Below are 25,265 nucleotides of genomic sequence, written 5' to 3'. Positions count from 1 at the left end.
CAAAATCAATTTAGACTTTCATTTTCCAAGAGGCACTTTATTATTGAAAGAGAACACTGGATCTCACTTTCAGAGCTTATTACTGAGCAAGCAACATTATTTCTCAACACTCAGTATCTCTATCTTGCCAACCGAATTTAAAACCACTTTGTCTGCGCTTGATGTTTTATGGGAAATAAATCGTATTTAATATTGAGACTGTCCCCTTCAGAAGAAAACAGCCATGTTGTTTATTCCAATAACCAGTGTGTGCGTTTAGTGCTGAAGCAGGAAGTTGTTTGCGGTCAATAATATTTCAATGTGCGTATTGAGTTATTAGGAACGAGAATTTGTTGTAATTCTAGAAATTCTCCTTTGAGAGCAGACGAGAAGTTATTGTACATTAAGTATTTGATTTAAAGTTACAACGGCAGAAGAACTGCCACTACTGCTAGTTAGTCGACAGGCCAGAGGCACATTTCAAATGTAAAATGTATACTGTAGTGGGACGGCTTTTCTACTTTTTTCTGCCTTGAAAATCAAATCATGGCGAAAAAATAATGGTTTGCCTGAAGCTTCTTTGAGTGTCTCTTGCTATTGTTTCTGTTTTCTACAGAGGCACAGATGCAAATTAAAAGAGAACACAGACCCAGACTGCAGTATGCAATACCCACGTTGAAAAATATGTTGGCTTTCAACTGTTTTTTAAAAATGTATGATGTGTCAAAATCTGAGAATTAGCAAGTTTCTGCTTTTAATGATCCAGTTTGATTTGTGCTTTACATTTCAGCTGATCCGTATAAGAGTGGATTTAAAAACTTGAACCTCTGAACACAGAATCTTGTTTCCTCAGGGTTTTTTCCCCCCTGAGTAAGTGATCCACAAAATCCCAGTGCATGGAGAGATAAAGGGAGGGAGAGAGAAAAGACACAGGGAGTGTGGCATCGAGGGGTTTCGGGGGGGGGGGGGGGGGGCGGTAAGAGGACAGAGTGTGACACAGGAGTGCATTTCAGCTCCACTGCCTCCCATCGTGTGCGTGTGACCGTGGAGGATCTGAAAACCTCAGCTTCGCCCCACAGCAATGGCGAGGAGAGGAATGTTCTTGGAGAGACTAAATTTAGACCCAATGTGCCGTACCATCAATCCTGATTACGATAACGGAGGAGCCACACTCGGTGTGGGAAGAATATGGCTGAATGTTGAATCCAGGTTACATAAGCCTAACTTTGCGTTTGGCTCACCGCGGCTGGGAAATGAAAGAACTTAAATATTTGTGAGAGCCCCGTATCATGCCTCTTTAGGCCCATTATAGGGCTTCATCAGGACAGTATGCACTGACTTAATATCTGCATGGAGAACGTCTCCAAGCTGTGTCACATTTTTCAGTGCAGTGAAGAAAATAGTCGAGATGGATTGAGATTTGGGGTGATTTCCATCACGTTTAAAGCAAAGTTTGTACTAGTCGACGAGTCTTCAAGTAAGAAAACAACCTAATAGTCCCGGTTAGGAATGCGCCTCTTGAATCTATGTTCGACATTCTTACAAAGGTATCTTATAATTGTGGGACGGACTCACAACTGCTCATGTATACAATGTTGATGAGTAGCTAATTTCTCCTCTTTTAATGTGTTTTGATGGAAACTCTGACTCTGAGGACTGTACAGCTTTTAAGGGGCATGTTTCGAGGTGTGGTTTCTTTAATAAACAGGCCTCTCAGGTTTTAACACTCATCCGTGATGGCTGCGCTCACAGCGTGTCCACTTCGGCTCTATCTAATTGCCCCAACTTTAATTTTCTGTCCATCAACGGCTTAAAAAGGCCAGTGAACATTAAACCTGACCTCCAGACTCCATTTCTATGTTGTATTACAGTCTACACGTGTAATAATATTCCTAATCTGCCGTCTCATTCGGCGTAACCACAGACATGCGCACGTCAAAGAAAGACATTCACTCCCTCCACTTCCCTGGGCTTTGAAATAACACGATCACACGTTATGGCTGCACTCATTTAAGGCTTTGTAACTGTTACATTTTGTCCTATACAGATTTGTATCCGTGTTGTTACATGTGTGTGTGTACACACACACACACACACACACACACACACACACACACACACACACACACACACACAATCATATCCATACAAATGACTGGAGGTTTCACTAAGAGCTCTATTACCTTTTTACACCGAGGCTTGTGTCACAGTCTGACATTTTCATTTTCATCACCTCATACATTGTGAATGAATCATAGCATAAATAACAACTGTCTGACAGGCATTTAAAATGATTTTCTTTCATTTTATCATGAATTAAACTGACTCAGAGCTTGTGAAAACAATGGTCGGATTTTACACCGTATTTCCATAAAAGACGCGTTCTTTGTACTATTTATCGATTTATTTATTTGACACAGTTTTTGTGCTATTGGGGTTATTTACGCACATCAGCAGATGCTTATTTCTGCCTTGCAGTTTGTACAGTATTAAGTGTTTCCACCATTTAACTGACTATTTGCACTGGCTTGACATCCACTACGAACTGACAACAGGGCAAGAAAACGCATCATTTTGGCCGGGGAGTCGAGGGTCCGCCCCAATCTTCTGCACGCTCTGCTGCAGGTGAAGCAACCTCCTGGCCGCGGAGGCGAGGGTGCTCGTCGTTTCCTCCTTCCTGCCGCTTTGGATTTAATCCAAATAAACATGAATCATGGATGTCTTTTGACAAGCCTTCTTCTTCTTCTTCTTCTTCCCTTGGACTGAGGGCCGACCGGACGCTGCAGTGACTCAGGATCGCCTCTCGAAGTACAATTGGTATCGCAAGACAAGACGGGGCCGGGGGCCAGTCGGTGAGCAAGTTCAGTAGATATCTCTACAACACAATACAGAGAGATCACAGATCAACACTGTAAGCTCTTCACATTCTGTTGATAATGTCAGTTCATTTTTTGAACGTTTTAAACTGCAATATTTACACATTGCACCTTTTAATGAAAACCTACCAACATGAAATGAAACTTTGATGTTTTGCCACAGTAGAATTCACAGTCAATCACTAAAAGATGATAAAAATATCGTATGTGTTGAATGAAAATGCATCTTTATCTACTTAAAAGCTGCTTTACCTCTTCTAGATGTGCTTTATAATAAACACCAGCCATCTGCGTACTTACAACCCACAGCCAACTCATTCAACATTCAACCGTTCTCCTTCAATCACTCTTCACAAACAAGTACCAAGTTATTAATTCACAGCGTATTGACAGCGAGGCTACTCGACATGTTGAGGTCACCATGGCAACATGGCAGGCCGGCAAAAATAGGGCTCGTAGTTCATCCACAGTCTGAAGTATTTCTTGTTTATTGTCTTATCCCACGCGCTCTCTAAACACTGTTGAGTCCCCTGTTGTTCTTCCAATCACATCTTCATGTCAACGTGTTGCACAGACATCACAAAAAAAACACACACAACGTGTTAATGTGATTCTCCGTTGAAAGTTGCTCTGCTTTCATATAACAGGGAACAAAAGCCTCCCTCATTGATAGCAGAGTAAATGCCATTTGCATTCACCAAAACTATTGTGATGGATTTTTCTTGTCAAACATGCATGTATTCTGTTCCAGCTTAATCAAATATTCATTCAACGGCCTTGTTCCTGAAATAGTGCAATAGTTAACGCTTCACTTAGCGGGGGGGGGGGGGGGGGGGGGAGTACAGTATTGATTAATACGCCTTTGTTTCATTTGCATGCAGACTACTGCGTCTGTGACTCGTGCAGATGTAATTTTCCCGAGCTCTCTTGAGCTGACGGTGGCACGATTCATCATGTAAATAAATGCGTCGACATTAAGAAAAAGCTGTTTTCATAGAAGACATTCATAACGTAAACACATTAACTGAACTTACGGTGTCACTTTTGTTTGCACTGGGCGTGTCAAATTACCTGTCTGTGTCATTCTTTAACCAAGATGTGCTCTCAGTTGTGAGGTCATCATTCATCCAAAGCCACGCGAAAAAAAATCTCATATTACGATCCAGCTGGGACACCGCTTCTCTTCTCTGAGCTCAGCAGCACTTCTCTCCGCAGTGGTGTGTAGATGTGGAGGGACAGAGTCAGTGTTGTCTACCCGGAGAAGGAGCTCCTGCCTCGTGGCATCGTGACTGATGGATGGGCAGGTCAGAACAATCACTCAAACTGAGTCCTGGACTTGTCAAAGGCCTTAGACATATCAGATCTCTGTCCATTAGTCACATCATCCTCTCGGTCCTGGCCTGTTTGGGTCAGCGCTTTAGCCAAATAAGGCTTCCCGGAGTCGAAAAGCCAAATGAATGCTTCGTGATGTTAGAACATCCTACAATGTGTGGGAATAGTCAAATATAGCTTCGACATTTCATTTTCTTTTGACAGGAAAAATTGTGCAGTGTTTACCATCCACTTGGGTCTCTCCAGTCCTAGACGTCAACTCACAGTGATGCAACACGGTATTTTTCTGGCAACAACTGTTGTTAGGTTTTTGCAGCACATTTTTACTGACATTCAGTGTAGTGTGCTGAATAGCACAGGTGGAGGAGCCTGATGTCAGACTGACAGAGCCATAAGTAATGTAACCAAGCAGGGACCCGCACCGCCCACACCGCCCAGGGACAGACAGCCACTGCCAGCCACACAAGAGTGATGAGAGGAGCCCAGCAGCACAAGGACACTCATCGAATGGTCCACCATAACCAGTGCTACTGTCGCATATCTCAATCAAACTGCACACCCACACACACCCACACACACACACACAGACAGAAAATATCCTGTTGGGTACATTTCACAGTGATTAAGATGAAACGCTAAAACTCCCCAGATAATACATCCCTCGCCTTCACGCTGAAGATGATAAAGTTACATATCCAAAAGAAAAAGAAGAAAAATATGATTAAAGGCATAGCAAAGTAGACACCGGTCAGCGTTCAATAAAATAGTAGTGGGTCCTTGAGAAGGAATCCTGCCCTGTCATCATTAGGAGGTCCGTGCTGTGAGTCCAGATGGAGCCGTCACAGTGAAGCATGCTGACACATCTCCTCAGTGTCTGACTCTGGGATCCATTGCTCTGGGCTAAATGGGGGAGAAGGAAAACCAACATGACCTTGCGTCAAAGGATTCACTCACATTGAAAGAATGATGATTTATTGCAAGAAGCAGCGTCCACGAGGAGTCTTAGACAAATGTAGAAATGCTCACACGTACTCGTCAAGTGTCTGTCCTTATAAATGTCCTCATAGCTGCACAGTAATCGCCTCCCAAGTCAGACGGTGTCTTACAGCGTGAGACAAGGAACTGCAGTAGCACGCTGTTCAGCAAAAGCTCTGCATGCAGAAAATGCTTCTCAATGGTTAGAGGCTTGACTACACAGGAGCGTTTCAGTTGTCCGTCTTGCCCAGATCTGACAGCAGATGCATCATTTCACACTTGAATTATTACAGCTGTCTGCACGAGCTGCGTAACAGGTCTCGAGTCACTGCTGCTGCACGCACACAGCTGAGATCCAAAGCAGATTTTCATGTCTGTTTTTACACACATGAAGGACAGTGATTGTGTGTTGGGCTCTGCGCACTGCCAACACGCCGGTGACCTACACTCAATAATACAGTGACAGTTACAGTGTTACTCATTAACTTACAAGAGCATCATGAATATGCACTGTGTAATCAGTGAAGGAGACGGTAGACAGAAATCAAGCACAAGAGGTGTGGGATTCACTGATGCTCGCTGTAAAGGCGCCTGTGCTGTATTTCTATTTCATTGAATTGAGACATGTCGTTCAAACGAGGCTGTGGTTCTGTTTGCACCTTTCCACTTTGAATGTCTGTCAGGATCTTCCAGAGGTTTGAACCTGGACTCCTTTTCTCAGGATCAACTAATTGCCTGCGTTGACAAATGGAGAGATGTTCATATCCTGCCTCTGTCAGAGCTTCAGAGATTATCCGCTGGATTTCAATGCATAATTCGTTTACCCAAAGCTGACAATGAGCAAACCGCACCCACGCTCTGTCCATTGTTGGCACAGAAAGCACCATTACGTTCATAATTCTTTGCATCATTTTCTCATAAAGGTGTCGTGTACCTACTGGCAAACACTTGCTTATTTACCCATCCAAAAGGCTCAAACCAACTCTAGCCACAGTGTTGCGTAGAGGATTTTGTGAGACCATGGTGGGTGGATCACGAATCCTCTAGGGGGGGTCGGGAAGAAAATCTTTCTACATTAGATCGATAGAAAAATAAAGGAGCTACATCTGTGAAGCAGTGGCGGAATGTAACTAATTACATTTAGGTTACAGAAGTACTGTACAACTTTGAGATACTTAACTTGAATATTCATTTTATAATTCTACTACATCTCAGAGGGAAATATTGCAGTTTAACTCTACCCCATTGAGTTGATATTAGTCACTAGTTAGGCTACTTTACAGATTCAGTGAAGCTGACAAGGCCAGTGCCACTTTCTGAGCCAAACTAGAGCCGGTCGCTGTGCACCGCTGTGCAGGAAATGTGTATGGAGAGGGCCTGCCAGCCCACTCGTTGAGTGTAAAAAGAGGTTTGGTTCATTATGAAACTATGGTGGGCCGACACCGTCAAGGTAATTAATGGGAGACACTGTGCTAGCGCTCATTTGGAGTCATGTTTCTGGCCACCTGACCTGATCTGAAAATTTCAAAAAGTAGTCAGTCAGTACGAAGTGTAACGTTCTTCTTTTAGCTCTGTCTTGTTCTCCACCAACTCCTGAGGGAAATGTCCGTCTCTTTAGCTGCTAAATGCTCCACTGCTCCCCAGCTAGTTGCTAACTTTGTCTTTCTCTCTTGGTGCTGGGCAGATTGTGTCCAGCGGATTCATCCCTGCCTTTTTTTCGGTCTGTTGTGACTGAAAATGGAGTTGATGAGAACGGAGTGACTGAAGCAAAACGGTAACATTGCAGGATGTAAATCGTTGAGCTAAAAGGTGCTAAAAGGTGCTAAAATGCTCCACAGAGCTAAAGCTAACTGCATTGTTGGGTGACATTTCTCTGTGGCTTCCTCATCTGAAACCCATGACACAATGAATCAGAGATGAAAATATTTTACCCCGGCACTTCTGGGGTAAACTTCTGGTTACTCCAGCACACAGTCTGGACAAGACGTCCACTTTATAGGTCAGTATATCAGAGCGACGGCACTATCTGTTGGCCTTTTGAAAAGAAGCACTGTCATGGATAGTTCAAGGAGTGACGAATGGCTCTGCACGGGTACCTGTGATATGTATCCCCTTTGTTTAGCCCATTTCACATGCATTATGCATTCGTCTTCACTCCTTTGATTGCCAGAAGTAAGTTATATGAGGTTCACAGGAATGCAGTAAAACTCTATTCTCTGCATCCAGCCAGCTCTCCTGTATTTTGATATCTTAAGTGATTCATTGCATGAATGTTTTATGGGTAGAGAAATGCAATCCGTCAGATATGACTTCCTTACTGTCCTCTAACTCTGAGCTCCTGTATGATAAAGTGGAAGCTTGACACGCTAACTGGACTCACCAGACATTTGTTTGCTATTTCAACACCATCTTTACACCCGATTTGTAAAATAGCAAGATTAAGAAACTCAAGAATAAGGGTGGCACCTATATTCTGGCCTACATGTGTTTTCTCATATGAATGATCTTAATCAGTGGCGTGACGCACAGAGATGTTCACAGCAGAGATTCACACCGGGATCTTTCTGAGTAGATTTAGCAATGAAACCATAAATCACAGCATCATTGGACGTCTTCCCAGCCCCTGATATTTCCCCAGACACTTTCACTCCAACCATTTCAGGCTGCTTACAGTGTTAAATAGATTGACCACAGAAGATGAAGTTAAATTTGACTTTCTTCCGGTTCCCTCTGACTCGACAAGAAATAAGGAGGGAAAAAAAGGAGCAGTTATATCCTGAATGAGTCTGGGGTTTAATACAATATTTTCGCACCGGTGAAACCTAGAAGCGACGTAAGAGGGGGTATTAGAGAAACGCATTTCCTCGGCATTGTGCAGAATGATGGGGTTGGAATTGTATTTAAATGTCACTGAAAGACCCTTTTATAGTGGAACATATTATCTGGCGACGTGGCGGCGTAATGAGTCCCTTTGAAGGCGTAAACAGCCACTGATGGCTTGCGAGTTGGACCCCGTGTGGTATCTCTCAGGGGGGATGACAATATTGGAAGAAAAGAGAAATGGACCACACATCCAACATGGAAGGGATATGTGTGTAGCATGTTTACCTTGTTGCAGACAGAGCATCACTCTACATCGTTCCTCTTTCTCCACCACTCTGAGGGCTCTGTGGTTAATGGCCTTTTTCATGACTGAGGAGCAGACAGAAAACTGGGCATGTGGCGTTGCAAAGGCCCACAATGAATACAAGACCTGCCAGTCCGGTAATTAGTTTGGACCGGTTGGCTGTGGCTGTGATGGAGGCCGTTCATCACCCCTGAGACAATGACTGCATAAGAACTGCCAAAAACAAGGCCGCGTGATTGCTTCCTTTCGCTGTAGCTTTGGATGTTAAAATGTCTCTCAGAGGCGTCGTGGGACTTTACTGTCAGCTTTTCATTGGCGTTTCCGCTACTGTGTGTCTCCTTAACTCATGACAGATGAACAATATTATAGCAAAGACAGAGAGTCGTAGTGGCAATGGCTTCATTTGCTGCAGAAAAAGGGTAATTGTTCATGTCGTGTGTGAATGGGGCAGACAGCTGCTGTATTCCGAAACGGCAAAACTTGATGGTTCAACAACAAAAAACTAGTCAACTCATCAGAAAATCACTGAGCTCACACCTCTGCCAAAGCTGAAAAAAATTGCTATATTTATTGTTCTGTTCATAGAAGATCTTTATCTTGAAATTACGACTCTGGATGTGGATGAAAATACACACTTCCTTGTTTGTGTCGGGGGTCGTTCCTGGGACATCAATGGAAAACCCCAAATTTCAGAGCACCCTCACTGTAAAGTCAAGGAACCCGATAGTACCAGCAGTGAAAGAAAAGGCCTTGATCTGCACCACAAGCAACTGCGATCGCTTGTACCTTGTACCTGCGCTGAACCTTTTCAGATATCCTTATTACAAACGACAACACAACTTCAAGGTAGTGGTTCTTTAAAGCCCCTCAAGTGTCCAGGAATGAATCCACATGGTCCACATTTTAATTGCAGACCATGTACTGTAGAGTGTACACTGTGTATACTGTACACTGTGCAATAGGTTCTAATATGCCCATTTTTGTTTGCGTTTGAAATATTACCTTTTTGGAAAATATCGATCGAAGATGCTTTTCCGCCTGTCAGTGAAGATGGGGTGTGAAGCGGCCTGATGCAGCTCTTTGATTGTAGTTCATTGGCGTGTGACTGCCCATATCCTCTGACCCGCGCGGTCAAGGCCAAACGGTTTGAAGCCCTTTCCGTTGAGGACGGTTAACCTCTCACCTTGGATGCAGAGCGAGTACGTTATAACTTGGCAATCTGCCACGGCCGTCGTTTTAGCCGCCTTACCAATCAAGTGATTTAATCCAGTTCCAGAGGATGGAATAGCCTTGGCCCCTCACACTCTAATCCTGGGAAATCCATGGTATTTTCCAAAGCCTGAGCATCAATGTTGTCAATTGCTGCCTGAAAAAGCTTAAAGTAAAGGGGAGCTTTTCGAGTCAGACTGTGCCCACGCCCAATGGAGCGAGAACAGGCCCTGGTGTATGACTGAGAATGGACAAAGAACATCGACTGTCATTGTCCTACGACAACAATCTAATTATGTGAGTTAGCCAGCTGCTACTAATCTCACAATGTTTACCTATGTAAAAGGCTTCTTTTAATAGACTGTCATGTCAGTAAGAGCCTTTGTGCAGGCCCCTCCAGCTGTGTCCATGCATGTAGGATTGCAGCTCATCAGAGGATAGCGTGTGATGTAGTTAATAATGAATGTTGAGTGGGTTATTTGGTCCAATCACCTTGGCAGGCCTCGGTTTAATGAGCGGTAAAAGAGCGGTGTACAGTGCAAACATACAATCTGCAGCTATGAAATGCTGTAGTTTATGCATTGTTGGATTACTGTTCACATCATCACATCATCAGCTCAAATTACACAAATTCAAAATGTTTCTAAATAATGCATGTCGGGCTTGAACTTGATCTGGGTCATTGAGGTCTTCTGGGTGCATGACTCAACATTTAAATGACAACGGCTTATTCTGGTGCGTCTGGTGCGCATTTTCGCAAAGCGACTGGAAAATGTCAAAATGTGTCACATTTTTAAGACGGTGTTATGAAGGCAGTGAGATTGCTGGAATGATTACACTTTTGTGTATTGGCCTTTCAATGTTCAGTCTTGACAGCATCCACGCCTCAATTTAGATGACTGCAGCTGAAAGCCAATTTTTTTTTTTTGTTTGTCACAAAGACCAAATCAGTTCCAGGGCTGTGGATTTGCAGAAGTGTAGTCAGCAATAAGCATTCTACTATGTAATGGTAAATCTAATTATTGAAAACCTCTGCCCCGCATTTCATATTTATTGACACAATGACAGTCTATTCATCCTGAGAGCAGGTAGTGAGTGTGTGCCACACAGCAACCGAGTGCTGATTATCTATAAGCAACAGCATATTTGTTTGAATTGAATTGATGATTTGCATATAAAAAGGAGCGGTGATAAAAAAAGAAAGTACTTAACCTGGAGTTTCTCACCATCCAACACTCTGGCACCTCCAACAGAATGACAGAAGGCTGCGTTTTATCAAAGGGGATCCCATTATAAGACGATTGTATTCATTGTTAATGGAGAATGAAAGAGAAAATAGAAACAAAGAACATGGTCCGCCACACTGTAGACCGGGACTTGCACCTGTAAAAGAGCAAAGATCCTCTCACAATAAAGGGATAGTTTGGGTGTTTTGAAATGTGGTCGCTGCCCCGCTTACACAGCAGTACATTACTTTGCCGGTTCTCCTAACTGGGGGCGTGCCGAACGGCAATACACTGACTGTGGATAAGTACCTCATACAACCCCACTTCAAAAGACTATCCCTTTAGAAGAGGAGAGCAGAGATGTTTGTAGTGTCAACGTGCATTTGTAATGGGGTCTGTTTTTGCACCAAGGTCGCTGCTTTGAACTTGTAGGAATCCTAATTCATGTCGTATCAATTACTAAGCAGTAGGTGTAGTCCCGAATCATAACTCTTCAAACAGTGAGCGCTCACTGCTCCACCCTGTTGGCAACCCTCTTGTCAGTCATGCAGTTAGATCAAGGCAACGGCACTCAGCATTTTTGAAGGTTTCTGTCCTGGTTTGGGAAGATTTTTTTGGGGGATTTCCCGAGAAGAGTTGGCAACTGCAAACCTCATATCAGATGCACACTTCTTTTGTGTTTAGAAGACTAAAAGTCTACAGCCACACTCGGGGATTCCCGAGGCTAAACTTCAGCACTGTGGGGCTTTGAGCTAAATTGTGATGTCAGTATGCTAACATGCACAAGGACAAGGCTAACATGCTTTTGTTTATTATGTTCATAATCTTAGTTTAGCATGTTGCCATGCTAACATTTGCACAGTGCATCCGAGGCTGATGGTAGCGTCATGAATACCAAGTGAAGTGTTTTACACTGATGACAGCACAAGTTGAAATGCTTGGGGATCTGCAACGTGTTAGTATTTCATACAATACATTTGTTTGATGATTCACAAAAAAAGAAAGAGAAATCTCAAACCCATGGTGGAGCTAAAGGGCAGGTTATCACCATAGTCATTGGGATTCAAACTTTTGGTGCCATGATACATATTTTCCTTGCAATCCATCCAACGGTTGTTGAAATATTTCAGTCTGAACTGAAGTGGACCAACCAACTGAAAGACCGTCATTGGCGTCTTCAGAGCCACTCCACTAGCTAAATATAACCCCAAAGAAACACATTTGTTACAATGTATAAGTATTCTCTTGAATGCCCCAGAGTGCGTACATGTATGGTACACTTATTACCACATTATACACCATGAACTGACTTCACTCCGCTGCGAGTAGTTCGACCTCTCGGCTGTGGCTTCAACAGATGACCAGCATTATCCGTGCGCCATCCAAACATCTTCAGGCTGTGTCCAATGTCAAAGTCCCCACGTATCTACTTCCTCCCCAGAATGAGGGACAGCTGGCTGCTGCTGCTGGAGGGGATCACAATGAGCAGGCTGTCCCTTAAGGCTCCCAGAGGGTCTTCAAGAAACCACAAGGCCATTTCCCCCCCATCCCTCAAGTCTATTAATGAACCACAGTCATCATGTGTTATAGTGTAGCCCCGCATGGTCCTACACACATGACATATCAACGTTTGTAAAAGGGAAAGAGGGTCTATCTTATTCTGCATACCCTTCCATCTATGGCTGCAGCATCTCCTTCGGGTTGATGCGTCATGTCATCGCCGTGGCTGCGAGGTGACCTTGACTTTCAGCGCTGTTTCATCCTCCCCCGCCTCTGCAACAGCGGCGAGGCAGCGAAATTGTCCCTCCAGGGGGCCGTTCATCGAGATAGGAGACCCATCAGTCACGGCGGCCATTGATCGACACGTCAGATGGCTTGATTTCCTCGTGTAATAATCAGCTCAGTTTAGACACCCTCCCTAACAAAAGGAAAAGAGAGGAACCGGGTGAATGGGTTGTGAAGGGCAGCTCCATCCATCGTCTGTGGAGTCGGATGCATTAATATGTAGCGTCTTATAGAATGGAAACCCCCTTTGGTATTGCATACAGAATGATTTAACATGTATGTGTACTGATTAAATATTACATGCATGTTTAATTTTCTTGCGCACTGGAGTGTTGTTCCTGTTAAATCGTTGAAGAGGACCCTCCGATTTATCCATCCTGCTTTCAGAACAGGATAAATACTGTATATTGTCCTCACGGTTAATTCAGAATAAGACATACCCTTAGCAGCCTCATGCGAGGGCAGCAAATGCCAAACAATTGTTCAGGATGCATATTGAGACCGCGACAGATTAGCATGCTTGGTTCCCTGTTGTGGTCAGTGTGCTACTGGGAGAGTTAGAGGCAGGCCGACATGTGTCGGGCATTGATAATGACTGTTGAATCACAACGGACCCACTGGAGTGCCGGGTACAAAAAAAAAAGGCGTACAACCGTATCAGTCCCAAGCATGGCGGCAATCACCCACAACAAAGAACACTGTCTTGCATGTCGAGCTAAGCTGATGGGTTTTATGTTCAAATAATGAGGACAGGAAGGAATACCAGCAGCATGGGATCTGGAGCTACCATGTACTCGCTTATCGTGATATTATAGGCGGCAGGATTCGTAATTTCTCCGTGATCCTCAGTGAAAAGGAAGACTTTCCAATAAAGCCACTGGACTTAAAGTTGCATTCAATAGCAGCGAGAAATTCAATTTGAATTCCTTTAAGCCGGCTGTTTGGCAACATGTAGAATGTTCCCATCAATAAGTTGTTGATTTTCAATGGACTCTCAGTATTTAATTGAGGGGAAGTGTGCAACATCTTGTTTTGTTACCAGTCTTTTTCTATCTGCCTGGTCAGAAGGTTCAATTTGATTCAGACTGTGGGTGGGAAAATAAATTGGAATTGTAATGGGGGTCATGTTGGACAAGATTCGGTTTGTTTAGGTGCTTATCACTTTCAACGAGGTAATGTGGCCGCACCGCCAACTGAATTCTGACACAACACAAGAATCAGATTCCTGGATTAAAGTTCTTTAATTACATTTCGGAAAGGAACAAAAGAAGTGCTTTTGTTACTTGCATGCAGCGTGTGTCTGAAATCCATTAAGAGTGTTAGTCTACTGCGGGTCAGTCGATGACAACATGAAGAACACATTTGCTTTGAAGATGAATTTGGCATGTTCGCACAAGTACAGTTGGTGATTAAAGACACTGTTGCACAGAGCATGAAATGAGACAGTGTTGCAGAAACATAAAAAATTGATGTACAAAAGAATAGTAGCGCTGTAGTATTTGCACTCAATGTTTATTTCACCTTGAATCAAAAGTCCATACAGATATTCCCAAAATTGACACAGTTGGATAAATTCTACGTGGTATTTCTCAAGAACGATCTTGATATATATCCCTGTCTCAGTGGAGCTCTTGTTGCCATCTTCTGGAAAGAGTATGTTGCTTCCTAGAGCGAGTTCAATGTCCTGACCTCTCTTTCCTTTCCGTTTCTATTGTTCACTTCAATTTCCCTAGTTTAGCTTTGACAGGCTGAGTCGATGAATGTGAGGCTCCACAAAAGAGACTTTTACGCTACATTAGACAAGAATCCCACGTGTGTCTCTGACACAAAAATACAATTTATTGGGACAGAGCCGTTCATCTTGGCAGAATCTCTGCTGATATGATGGGCTCTCTCTCTCTCTCTGCAATAAGCCTTTTCTTCTTTCTCTTCCTCGCTCTAACTGCTCCGTTGAAGATGATGTTAACATTTATTCTTCGAGCAAGCATATGGTCTTATCAAATACATTCAAAGCAGAGCATGACATTTTGAAGCAGGCAGTTATGCAGAATTAATAACTTCTTACAAATTACCTGTGACACTATGTCTATAAACTTAACCAACAAAGCAGATCTTTTTTAAACACTGACACACACGCCTGCGGTAACACGCCTTTATTCTTGTAAAAGAATAGCTTGTTGTTTGTGAAAGCCATTCCTCATCCTGTTTCTATTTGTGTGAACGTCTGTCGAGCTACGCGAAGCGGCTGATCAATCACGGTCGGAGAAGTGACCTGAACACCAATGGCGAGCTTCCAGGTCATCACGTCAATGAATCAATTGGCTGTGTGCTCACACATGTAATAAGACCTAATGAGGTATCCCTCAACCCTCAATCCCAGGGCAACAAAGGAAATCACTGCTGCCATTCTGATGCTCTTCTGATGCCTTAATGCATTGTGGGCTGTACGTGGACGATAATAAATTTCTTCTTTTCCCTTTCCCTCATGATCTTGTGCAGACTGAATACGTTTTGTATGCTCTTTTGACGTCAATGAGCCCCCCCCCCCCACGTAGTCTGTACATAAAATTGCAGGCCTCAATCTTTCCCTGGGAGCAGGCATGTAAATGTAGATTGACTCCTTTTGATTGAAGCTGTTCGGGGACATTTGACAAAGTCTGCTGTTGTGTTCAGCGGCGACGTCTTTGATGTTGAAGTTGAGGTGCGGAGAGAGAACGCGCTGACGGAACACATTACCGTTGCCAGATAATAGTTCACATATCTGCTCAAATCAGAAAACACGGGGCCATAAATAGGAAAATGCTCATTGGACTCGGTGCAGCTGCTGGAAAATGGAACATTATCAGTGGGTGCCATATGTCTTTCAAATGTGTCTGTGACATTGTTATGTTTATGCTACTTGCAGCAGAAAAGCTGTCAATCAGCAGAGAACAAGGTGGCGCCGCTGTTTAACTTCAGGCTGTTGTTTCTAGACTGAGCTGGATCGTTTTTCAAAATTGATGATCCATCGTAACTGAATTAAAGAGGAGTGAGCCAAGTTCAGTAGGCTTGCAGACGGAGCTTGTGGGGAGCATTGCTTGTTAGAATAATTTGGCTTTTCTCTCCAAAAAATGGGGGTGGACCCTGTTGACACATTAAAGGAAAAACCTGAATAAATGTATAGAGAATCATGGGGGGGGGGGGGGGGGTCTTCCTAGCATGGTTGCTTCCCTGTGGTGCTTAACGCATAGAACCACACGTCCACTCTTCTGCAAACCTTTGCAGCCTTATGGATGATCATGTAACAACCCTTTCTGCGTAGACCTGCAGAAACATCGTCATGTTTCTTTGGAGACCCGTAATTACAGCCTCCAACTTAAGACTCGCTGCAAAGTTATTCAGAGTAAGGGTGTCACGATTTTGATTCTAAATCGATCGAAATGAGCTTTTCATTTCAACCTTTGAAATCAAAAGCAGGATCGGCAATTATCTCAGTTTCTTTTTTTTCTCTCCACCCCCACCTACTTGCGTGTCTCCAAAGAAAAGAAGAGGAAAAAAACAAACACTTTAAAGACGACACCGCTTAGTTTACCAGGAGCCTGCTGCTGCACTTTTCCAGACACTATGGCTACTGCCGGAGTCAGAGACAATGAAGAAACTAAAGAGCTCTGAAATCCTCCTGCTTCCCTGAAGTCAACTTTCTGACCTTAACTGTCAGTTATGTAAACAGCAAACGTGTGGTTGACAGAAAAACTGCAGATTGCAGGCTGCAGAAGATTTAGAGACCAATGGAACCCACCCTGGCAAAGACACCATTTGGCGATTTCACCAGTGTTGCGTGTCTACATCGCTGTACGGTGAAGCATGTGACTGCCGACCGGGACTCAATGATGCTTTCGGGTGTCCCTCGTAAACTCGGACAAAATCCAGCTCGTGGATCTTTTTTGTTGTTGTTTAATTTAGTTTGTTCCCAATAGACTGGTGAAATTAATTAAATGGACCATATTGCTTTAGTGTAATATTCCCCCAAAATCCATCATTTTAAAGAAGAATGTGAAAATCAAATTACAGTTGGCATGACATAGAACCAATGATCTGTTGATGGCATAGCTGTCAATGCTGGAAAAGTTTAAATCCAAAATCGTATTGTGTCTAAAGTTGTGGATTTGGTGAATCGTACCACCCCTAATTCTGAGCGATCGGCGTTACCTTATGACGAAACTTTGCAACGATGAAACATTCATATCCTCTGTATTGTCTCTTTTAAGATGGCCATGTCATCCACAAGGCACAAAGGTCCCTGTCCCTGAACACGGCATTATCAAAACACCAAATTAGTCAATCCATTTTGGAAAAATGGCGTTTCGTCCCTCCAGTCGAGATCAGAGACTCGGTGAAGAAGCGTTGAATCTGTTCAAGTGGCTTACAAAGACTCTTGTCTGTTGTTTCTTTCCCTCTGTAATTTGTTTGCAATCTGCACTTCCTCCCTACAGAAAGTTAATCAGACATTGCTTGATTTTCTCCTAAAAATCCTTGTGTCACCAGTGGTGACACATTTAATCATGTCCATGTTCTCATCCCTGAGCATTAAATCATAAAAACCCATTTCATCAGCGGTCAGCTTCAATATCTTTGAATGAAGGCAGCTCCTAAACATCAACACTGCACTCTGTGGACCGACTGAGGCAGCTCGGTAAGCTAATTAATTTAGGAGATCAAAAGGCAAGTTGCCACAATTTTGAAAAACACTTGCACCCATGACACAGCAGAGACTTAATGCTCAGACCAAACACATCAGATGATCGTAGACAAGCTTCTATCTCCTGCTGACCCTCTGTCTCATTCCGTTGTTGATCCTTTACTTTCGAAAAAAGCTATGAAATATGAACTTTCAAATCATTACCTGAACAAAACAATAGAAAGAAAATAGACGTTCAATGTCATCAAGAAAGAAAACCTGGTTTGTATGTTACTGAAAAGTAGCAGCAAGAACATGCTGAAATAATATGAAAAGGACACAGACTGTGTTTTTGGGGGGATTTTCTGTTTAGGCCTATTTACTGGAACTGAAAAGGGACATTTTGTGAGGTTGAAAACATATGGCCAAACACACAAACACAAATGTTCGCACTAAACACAGCACGTCAGACGAGATGTAACCCACTATCAATCTAAACCAGGGCTTTGGGCAGAAATAGAATCTCTGAAAGGCTATTTCAGTCCCCGGATTGTTAGCATTTCAAAGACTAATTCTAGGGCATCTGTTTAACTGTGTTTCAGTGAAATCAAATGAGTTCTGATGTGGTTTCTGATCAGTGGCGTTCCGAGGAGGAAACTCCCTTGGTGGTTCTTGGCCTCTGAGACTCGGAAAGAAGCTCTTAAAAATGCCTGCGCCACAATTACAAGCCAGACAATGCAGCAGGTCAAAGAAGGGACAGAAATGAAATGAAATGTCATATCCGAAACATGAATCATCTCCGTAGACACTGAAAGTGGGAGGTAAAATAAATCACAAATGCAAAGATGTCTCTTTCAACTTTTTAAAGTCTGACACCAACAATTTATCTTCAAGTTTCCAATACCTTCAAAGACAAATGGCATAAACAGGAGTCTCAAAGAGGCTCGAATGGCATAAACAGGAGTCTCAAAGAGGCTCGAATGGCAGAAACATTCATTTGCAAAATTGCAAAATGTGACACAAAAAAGGCCCACAGGCCTCAAAATCATCTGCTGAAGACGAACTGCAAACTGTCAAACTGCATCAGCGAAGAGGAACATTGATCATCAGTTTACACACACTGACACCGAACACGCAAACATACGGCCTAAAAAAACAAACAAAGACAGAACTGAATCAAAATCTCAGCTAAAACATCTCTGTGAGCTCAGCAGGCCTGGTACATACGGCAGAGTTGCTCATTTGAAAAATAATTGTATTCAAGACATAACCTTGTCTAAGAAGAATAAAACATGGACTTATCTGCAGTGGGAAAGAAAATGACATTACAAGCAGTAAATAATGATTTTTGCTGTTTTCCCTTCATGTGGATGGAAAAAACCCCATCTTTCAGTGTGTTAGCAGCTGTTAAACATGGTGGTGGATCCGCAGTGATACAAGCAGCCATGGGAAACATCAGATGTGATGATTGCTCTGCACGGTCATATAACCGCCAAGGAATACGATGCCATTCGACCGAAGCACCCTGTGGTGCAGAGACTGTTCTCTTATGGCATTCCTGTATTCCAAGAAGAAAGCACCTCAATATACACCTCAATAAACACCGGGATGCCATCAAACGCCTTATAGTTCCTCCACAATGACCAGAACTCAATTCTGTAACTTTCATTGGAAGTAGATTTCTACCTTTGGAGCTTTCATCTTGAAATATATTCATCCCACTCTTGCAGAAATCTAAGCATGAACGTTAATTCTTGATCTTGGAAATGATAGTTTGACAAAACTAAACCAATTCAGGTTTAATTCACGAGATTCTTTTCCCCTGAAGATTTCGGATCATTTTTTCAAGCTATTCAATCTTTTTCCGACCTCTGCGTTTAACCCTTGCCGTCCCTTGTGTGCTGAAACAACTCCCTGGACTCCGACTGCAACCAAAGGAGGTTTTACTGGAGTACGGGTGCATTTTGTGGCACAGAGTCGCTCACTAATTCAGTTGTCTCCATCTAAAGATACTGCACATTATTATTGTTATGTTATGCTGTGTTCACACCAAACACGGCGCGAATGGCATGAATGGCGCCATTCCAGTCTCATCGTGTCTGTGCAGAGACTCTGTATGTAATCTACTCGCGGGAATGGTTCACGCCGCGTTTGGTGTGAACACGGCATTGGACAGACTGTTATCTGTTTCCTGTGTCTATTTGTGATTGTTGTTGCTGTAAACACATCTCAACACTTTGAAATTAAAATCGTTTCATTTGTTCTGTCGGCATGATCGCTCCCCTTCTATGGAAGGCTTATATTGTGGAATCCTCATTCTCATATGCAATTCATGGGGACAAAGACACTGGAAGGTTAATATTGCTGAATTTACCATGCAAGTCATTATAAAACAGCACAGAATTAATTTTTTACCCTTTGTATTAAGACTTAGTTGTTATTTGATTGTTGAATTGATGTTATCGACTTTACATGCCTTCATTATTTTGAATGACACAATGCAGGTCTATTTTTCTCTCTACCGATCTCTCTTGGGATTTTTATCTTTCATGCTGTACAATCCTTTACTTGCTCTCTCTCTCTCTCAATCAGATGTGTGTTAGAGTCCTGGAAAGGGTTAAATCTGAATGTTTCCAGTGCATTAGGCCAAATTACCTCGTCTCAAATGCAAAATTAGCATACGGATCTCCAGCCTGAATTACTGGTTTGTGCATCATATTCATCATCATCAAAACCAGAGAGTCGAGAATTTAGGTATCTAATCAGCAGGAAACGGCAAACAAGAAAGTAGCTATCAACAAAATAGCAGAGTTTCTCTCCAATCAGATGGTTAAAAGGCCTTCTAAAATGCTTCGCATGCTCAGCACATCTTGATGATTTACGCAGGGAGCTTGGAGTGCTCCCATAATATAAAGTACGTGGAATTGCACTCGAATGCGTCTTATTTGTGGGTGAAGGCTGTGGCAGTGATGCAGATCCATGCCGTGGTGAAGGGAAGGTGGATGATAGAAGTGTAGCTGGTTTGAGTGCAAACTCTCCAAACTGAGATAGAAATGACAGAATAGAGGAGGTAGATGGGGGGGAGACAAGGCTACATTCGCACAGTATTGGTTTTTCCTTTGGCTTCTAAAGAACAGGAGCTTGTCACTCTGGCCGGTGAATAGAGCCCCTTTGTATTGCTTTCTACATGCTTGCTCTGACAATGTAGATACAACAAAGCTTTTTTCCGTCTTCAATCTCTTGCCTTTTGTAGGTAACGCGATCGCTCATCGACTTGGAAAGAAAAGCGCACAATGCGATTACGTCCAGGAGCAATACGTGAGCTTGACAAAACAGACTCAGCTAGTGGCCAACTAAGACCAACTAAATACAACTTTACTTTTTCAAAAAACGGTGGAGTTGGAAATCTGGCAACAAAGCTTTAATAGGTCCCTCAGTGTGTCTTAGTACAGCATCTGTGGGTAGGAGAACTTCCCCTCATTGAGCAGCCTATCTGCTTAAGACAGAGGAGTGGATAAAGAGGTTCCTGTGATAGTGGACACAGAGGACCAGCGCGGTTACTGTTGTCGTCTCTTACGGCGCTCTGTTCCACACGGCCATCATCCGTCGGGTCAACAGCTGCTAAATGTTTAGCGGGGCCAAACCCCAACTGAGCACCGTTGGCGTGCAGATGCCGTTGAAGGGAACTTAAAATTCACACCTCGTAAAGAGAGCAAGGCAGATGTTTGCATATTAATAGAGAGCAGATATGCAGTGTGTCTGGTACAGGCAGGCATTACAGCTGCTCAATTACAGTGTACAGTGTACAGTATATATGCCACAGATGGAGGGGCTCTCGTTTCATCTCTGGCGCATTTTGATCTGGATGCCTTTTACGTGCCAGGTGTAAAGAAATGTTCAAATATCCACACTGCAGTGGGTCTACATCTAATGGTGTTATATGGATAATACAGTAACCTAAGTACAGTGTTTACTGTTAGTTTTCTCTTTTATTTACATTCAGCATTTAAACATCTCCATAACATTAACTTCCCCTGTGATGCGTATTGGGAAGCTTTTGTCAGGAATTAAAAGGAGTCTGTTAATATCACATTTAATTATTATTAATGAAACTAAACCAATTCACATCATGTTAATGATCGGGGCGGCCGTGGCTCAATGGGTCGACGGTTCGATCCTTGACTGCTCCGAGTCCTGTGCCGAAGTGTCCCTGAGCAAGACACTGAACCCCTAACTGCTCCCAATAAGCTAGGGATGGGTTGAATGCAGAAGTTACATTTCATGTATGTGTATATGTATATGACGACTAATAAAAAAAGAAAAAATGGAATCCTTTTTTTTTTTTTTTTAGCTTGTTTTGTTTGTTGTTTGGTTTACTTCCAATAAAATGTCAAATACAATATTAAATGTGTTGCTTTGGTACATTTTATTAATATGAATGCTTTCATACTTAACATAATCTTCAGTGTAAGGCTTTTTGTATTATTCTATTGTTGTACTGATGCGTTGGCTGAAGTAAAGGATGTGGCTGCTCCTTCCAACGCTGGTTAATAACATAACTTTATAAGTAGGTAGAGGAGTGACCGTTTGTATCGATATCAAAATCAGCTGCCTTGGAAGTATTTCCAGGCATCTGCGAAAGGCACAAAAGCCTACTGTCGAAGGTGTGAGGCGAATGTCACGTCTCGCAAAAACGACAATGAAAAATTGTCCGTCTGAGAGACGTACGCAGAACAATGGTGTGCGTAGGTGTTTCTGGATGCAACACACTATATCAGACACAAATCTGTTGATTTTGTTCATTCAACAGCTTCACTATAAGGCAAGGCAAGTTTATTTGTATAGCACATTTCAACAACAAGGTAATTAAAAGTGCTTCACATGAAACCATTAAAAGCATAAAGGCAAAAGTAAAGGAGATTTAAAACATACTGCAATTACTCGCACACAAACCACGTCTGGAAAAGATCTCTGCCGATCTGCGTTTTATAGTGTACGCCTTGCACGAACTCGGCCCCGGAGGCCATAAATCTCACTTCACAGTCACGCCAACCACAAGGGCAATCTGTTGCCGTTGACTGAGTTTGATTGCTGAAACATGTTAATGGGATATGCACTTTAACATCATTCAATGCATTTTTTCAAAGATAACTGTTCACAGTAACTAGTTTCTCAACGGTGGTGTGTAGTGGTAAGCAGAACAGCAATCAGCCTCCACTAATTGCTGTGGTTGGAACAAAATCAGTGGAAATCAGACTTTCGCATGCTTCTGTCCGGAATACAAATTGCCGCATGCGAAGACGAGAGGGGGAAACTGAAAGCAAAATTAGGCATTGTGGGTAGATAGATGGCGTTAAGGCTGGCTCCTACTCTTGGGTTTGGCCCCCTGCTGTGTTCACACTCATTTATAACCACACAGAGGGAAATATCACAGCAAACATGGCCCCATGGCAGTGGGCCCACCCATCCCTGAAAGTCTGAGGTTACAGGCTAAAAAACATGGATCCTTTCTGCTCGTCAATTGTCAACAAGTCAACTAGTCCACACGATTAGAGGAGATTCGATATTAGTGGGCAATGTTTGAATGTTTCCAATGCATTAAGCCGAATGGCTTTACTTTTAATACAAGATTTGCATAGGAATTACCAGTTTGAATTGGTAGTCTAGTCGCGCAGCATGCGGTCCAGTGACGGGCTCGTACTTGTCGGGAGTAGAAATTGCAAATGAAAGGCAACATCAAATTAGATTTTTAAAAGAGGAGGTAAATAAATCAGAAAGAACAGGAGAGAAAAAAGAAAAAAGACAATCAACAGCGATAAACATGGTTAGACCTGACCTCAGGGGGGCTTCTCTGCTGTCTATATTTCCTGGAAATGGCAGAGAATGATGATGGCTGGAGAATGTAATGCAGTGTGTATTTAATCTGTGTTTAAACATCATGGCTGGTAGTCCAAGCACGTTCACTGTTTCATTCGGTGCATTTTGCAGCGATTGGTTAGATCGGGGGAGCGAGCATGGCGTGCAGGGTCGCAGCTCCACTTGAGTGAGGGGGGTGGGGGGCTGGATCACCGCCATCCCTCCATCAACACTCCCCCAAACCTCTTGTCCTCGGGGGAAGAAAGAGAAAGGGCTCGGGAAAAGACCCTCCTTTTTCTTCCTTTTTTTCAGAGCAGTGAAGGAGAAAGCGTGAGAACAGTCGCTGCAGGGCTTCAGGAACATTGTATCTGTCTGCAGGATGAAAAGCCTGGCAGTAGAATGCCAGAATGAGAGGCCTTTAACCAGAGCCTGGCTCAATGAGACGGGGGGGGGAGTGAAAGAGTCCACTACTTCCCACTAAATTAGATTAAGGTTAGTATTGATTGGGCAATAAATGCCAGTCGGCATTTACTACAGCACCATCCACAACAGAAGCTGTTTCAGCATTTCTCGAGGACATGGAAGTGGTAATGAAAGTACAAGACGACTATCTTACTACATCACATTTACACCGATGCATCGCGCCCCAGTAAAACAAAAGAATGTAGCAAAAGGCCCAAATGGAAGGTGGAGTTACTGTACAGCCAAAACCCGTTGGGCACTCGATCCGAGGTGTTGCTGCCCCGAAGAACAGAGAAGTACAACGGCGAGATAAGTCGAGGTGGCAATGTTATAGCAAACTTGCTGTCTCACCAGCCCAACAGATATGTTGCTGATAATGGCGAGTCGCCGGATGCAGGTCCTGATGCCAAAAATTCAAGCTAGGACTTCTGTTTTGTGCCCTCGCGGCAAGAACTCTAGGACTCTCCATTAATCTGCGCTTAAGCTGCCCGGCTTCAAAAACAGATGCCCGAGGAGGATAAGGCAACCCAGTGGGAGAGAAGGCACCTAAGCCTTGGGTGGATAAGAAAAAAATATATATAGTGGCAGCTTTACACTGTACTATATCTGAAGATGGGACTTCATAGGAAATAGGTTTTTGTTATCATCCCACCCTTGTCTGTAGGAGAACGCTGTGTACAGCGCTACTCCAGGTGTCACCACCTCTTCTGCTTGCAGATATTGGGACATGTTTACGTCTCATAATCGTCAAGGGAATAACGGAAAACAGCAGAATATATGCAGCTTATTTATAACGCTGGGTTTTTCTAAGTTTCTCCTTTTGCCTGCCAGACATATTTCATTGCATTTCACCTTAACCAGGTTGTTTTAGTTACCTTAACCAAACCATGGTGGTAGATCCATCGTTTCATTTATTAAGCAGGCTTGATAATAAAAACAATCCTTCGTTGCAGCCCTAACTGTAAAGCACTGCTCCTGAAATAGCTGCAGATCCCGTGTACTGCTGTTGTTCCTGCTAACAGCGTGTTCTTCTTTACCAGCTGCATATTTTGCTCAACATGGTCAAGGTCAAGGGAACTCGATAAGCAGTAAGGATCACGCCCACGCATTTTACATCGGACGGCCGGTTCCTGTGCTCGGTCGTATCGCCAGAGGTGTACTGAGAGTAAAGTAATCTGTGCAGATCATGTGATAATCTATGGGTCATATGACCGACGTCAAAGGCTTAATCAATAGATGCCCTCATGCTTCCACTTAAAGTGCATCATTTATAATTCAATAGCTGCATATATGCATATTGCATTGAATAACCAGTGAGTGGGATTGATGTGCACCTCCTTGTAATGAAAATGTCCAACTTCTCACTGCGAGCGTGAAGGCTGCCGTTTCTCTCTTTTGCTCCATCGTCGAGTGTTACATCATCGTTTTCCCCGATTGAGTAGATGTGCATATCGTTGGCCTGCACCTTGCCGTCATTGTAAGCATTTGCATTTTATGTTTTTGCCCCCCCCCACGCACACAGTAATCAGTGTCTCAGGGATCTGCTTAATGGTCTGAGTCAGTTTAGTCAACAGATCCCACGATAAACAGCCTGTTTCTGTTCAGATTATGTGTTCAGGGAGCAGTGCATCAGCATTTAACAATATGTTATTTCTGTCTGCGTTGAATTGCGCCGGAGACTGTAAAGATTTAATAAAAACTTGATAAAAAAAATGATGCTGGTCACAGTGCCGAAGGCAGAGGTGCTAAATCTCAGCTAAAGTGTATTCAAATCCACCCTT

This window comes from Melanostigma gelatinosum (genome assembly GCF_949748355.1).
Source record: "Melanostigma gelatinosum genome assembly, chromosome: 15".
Taxonomy (NCBI): Eukaryota; Metazoa; Chordata; class Actinopteri; order Perciformes; family Zoarcidae; genus Melanostigma; species Melanostigma gelatinosum.
Note: the sequence above shows the minus strand (reverse complement) of the source record.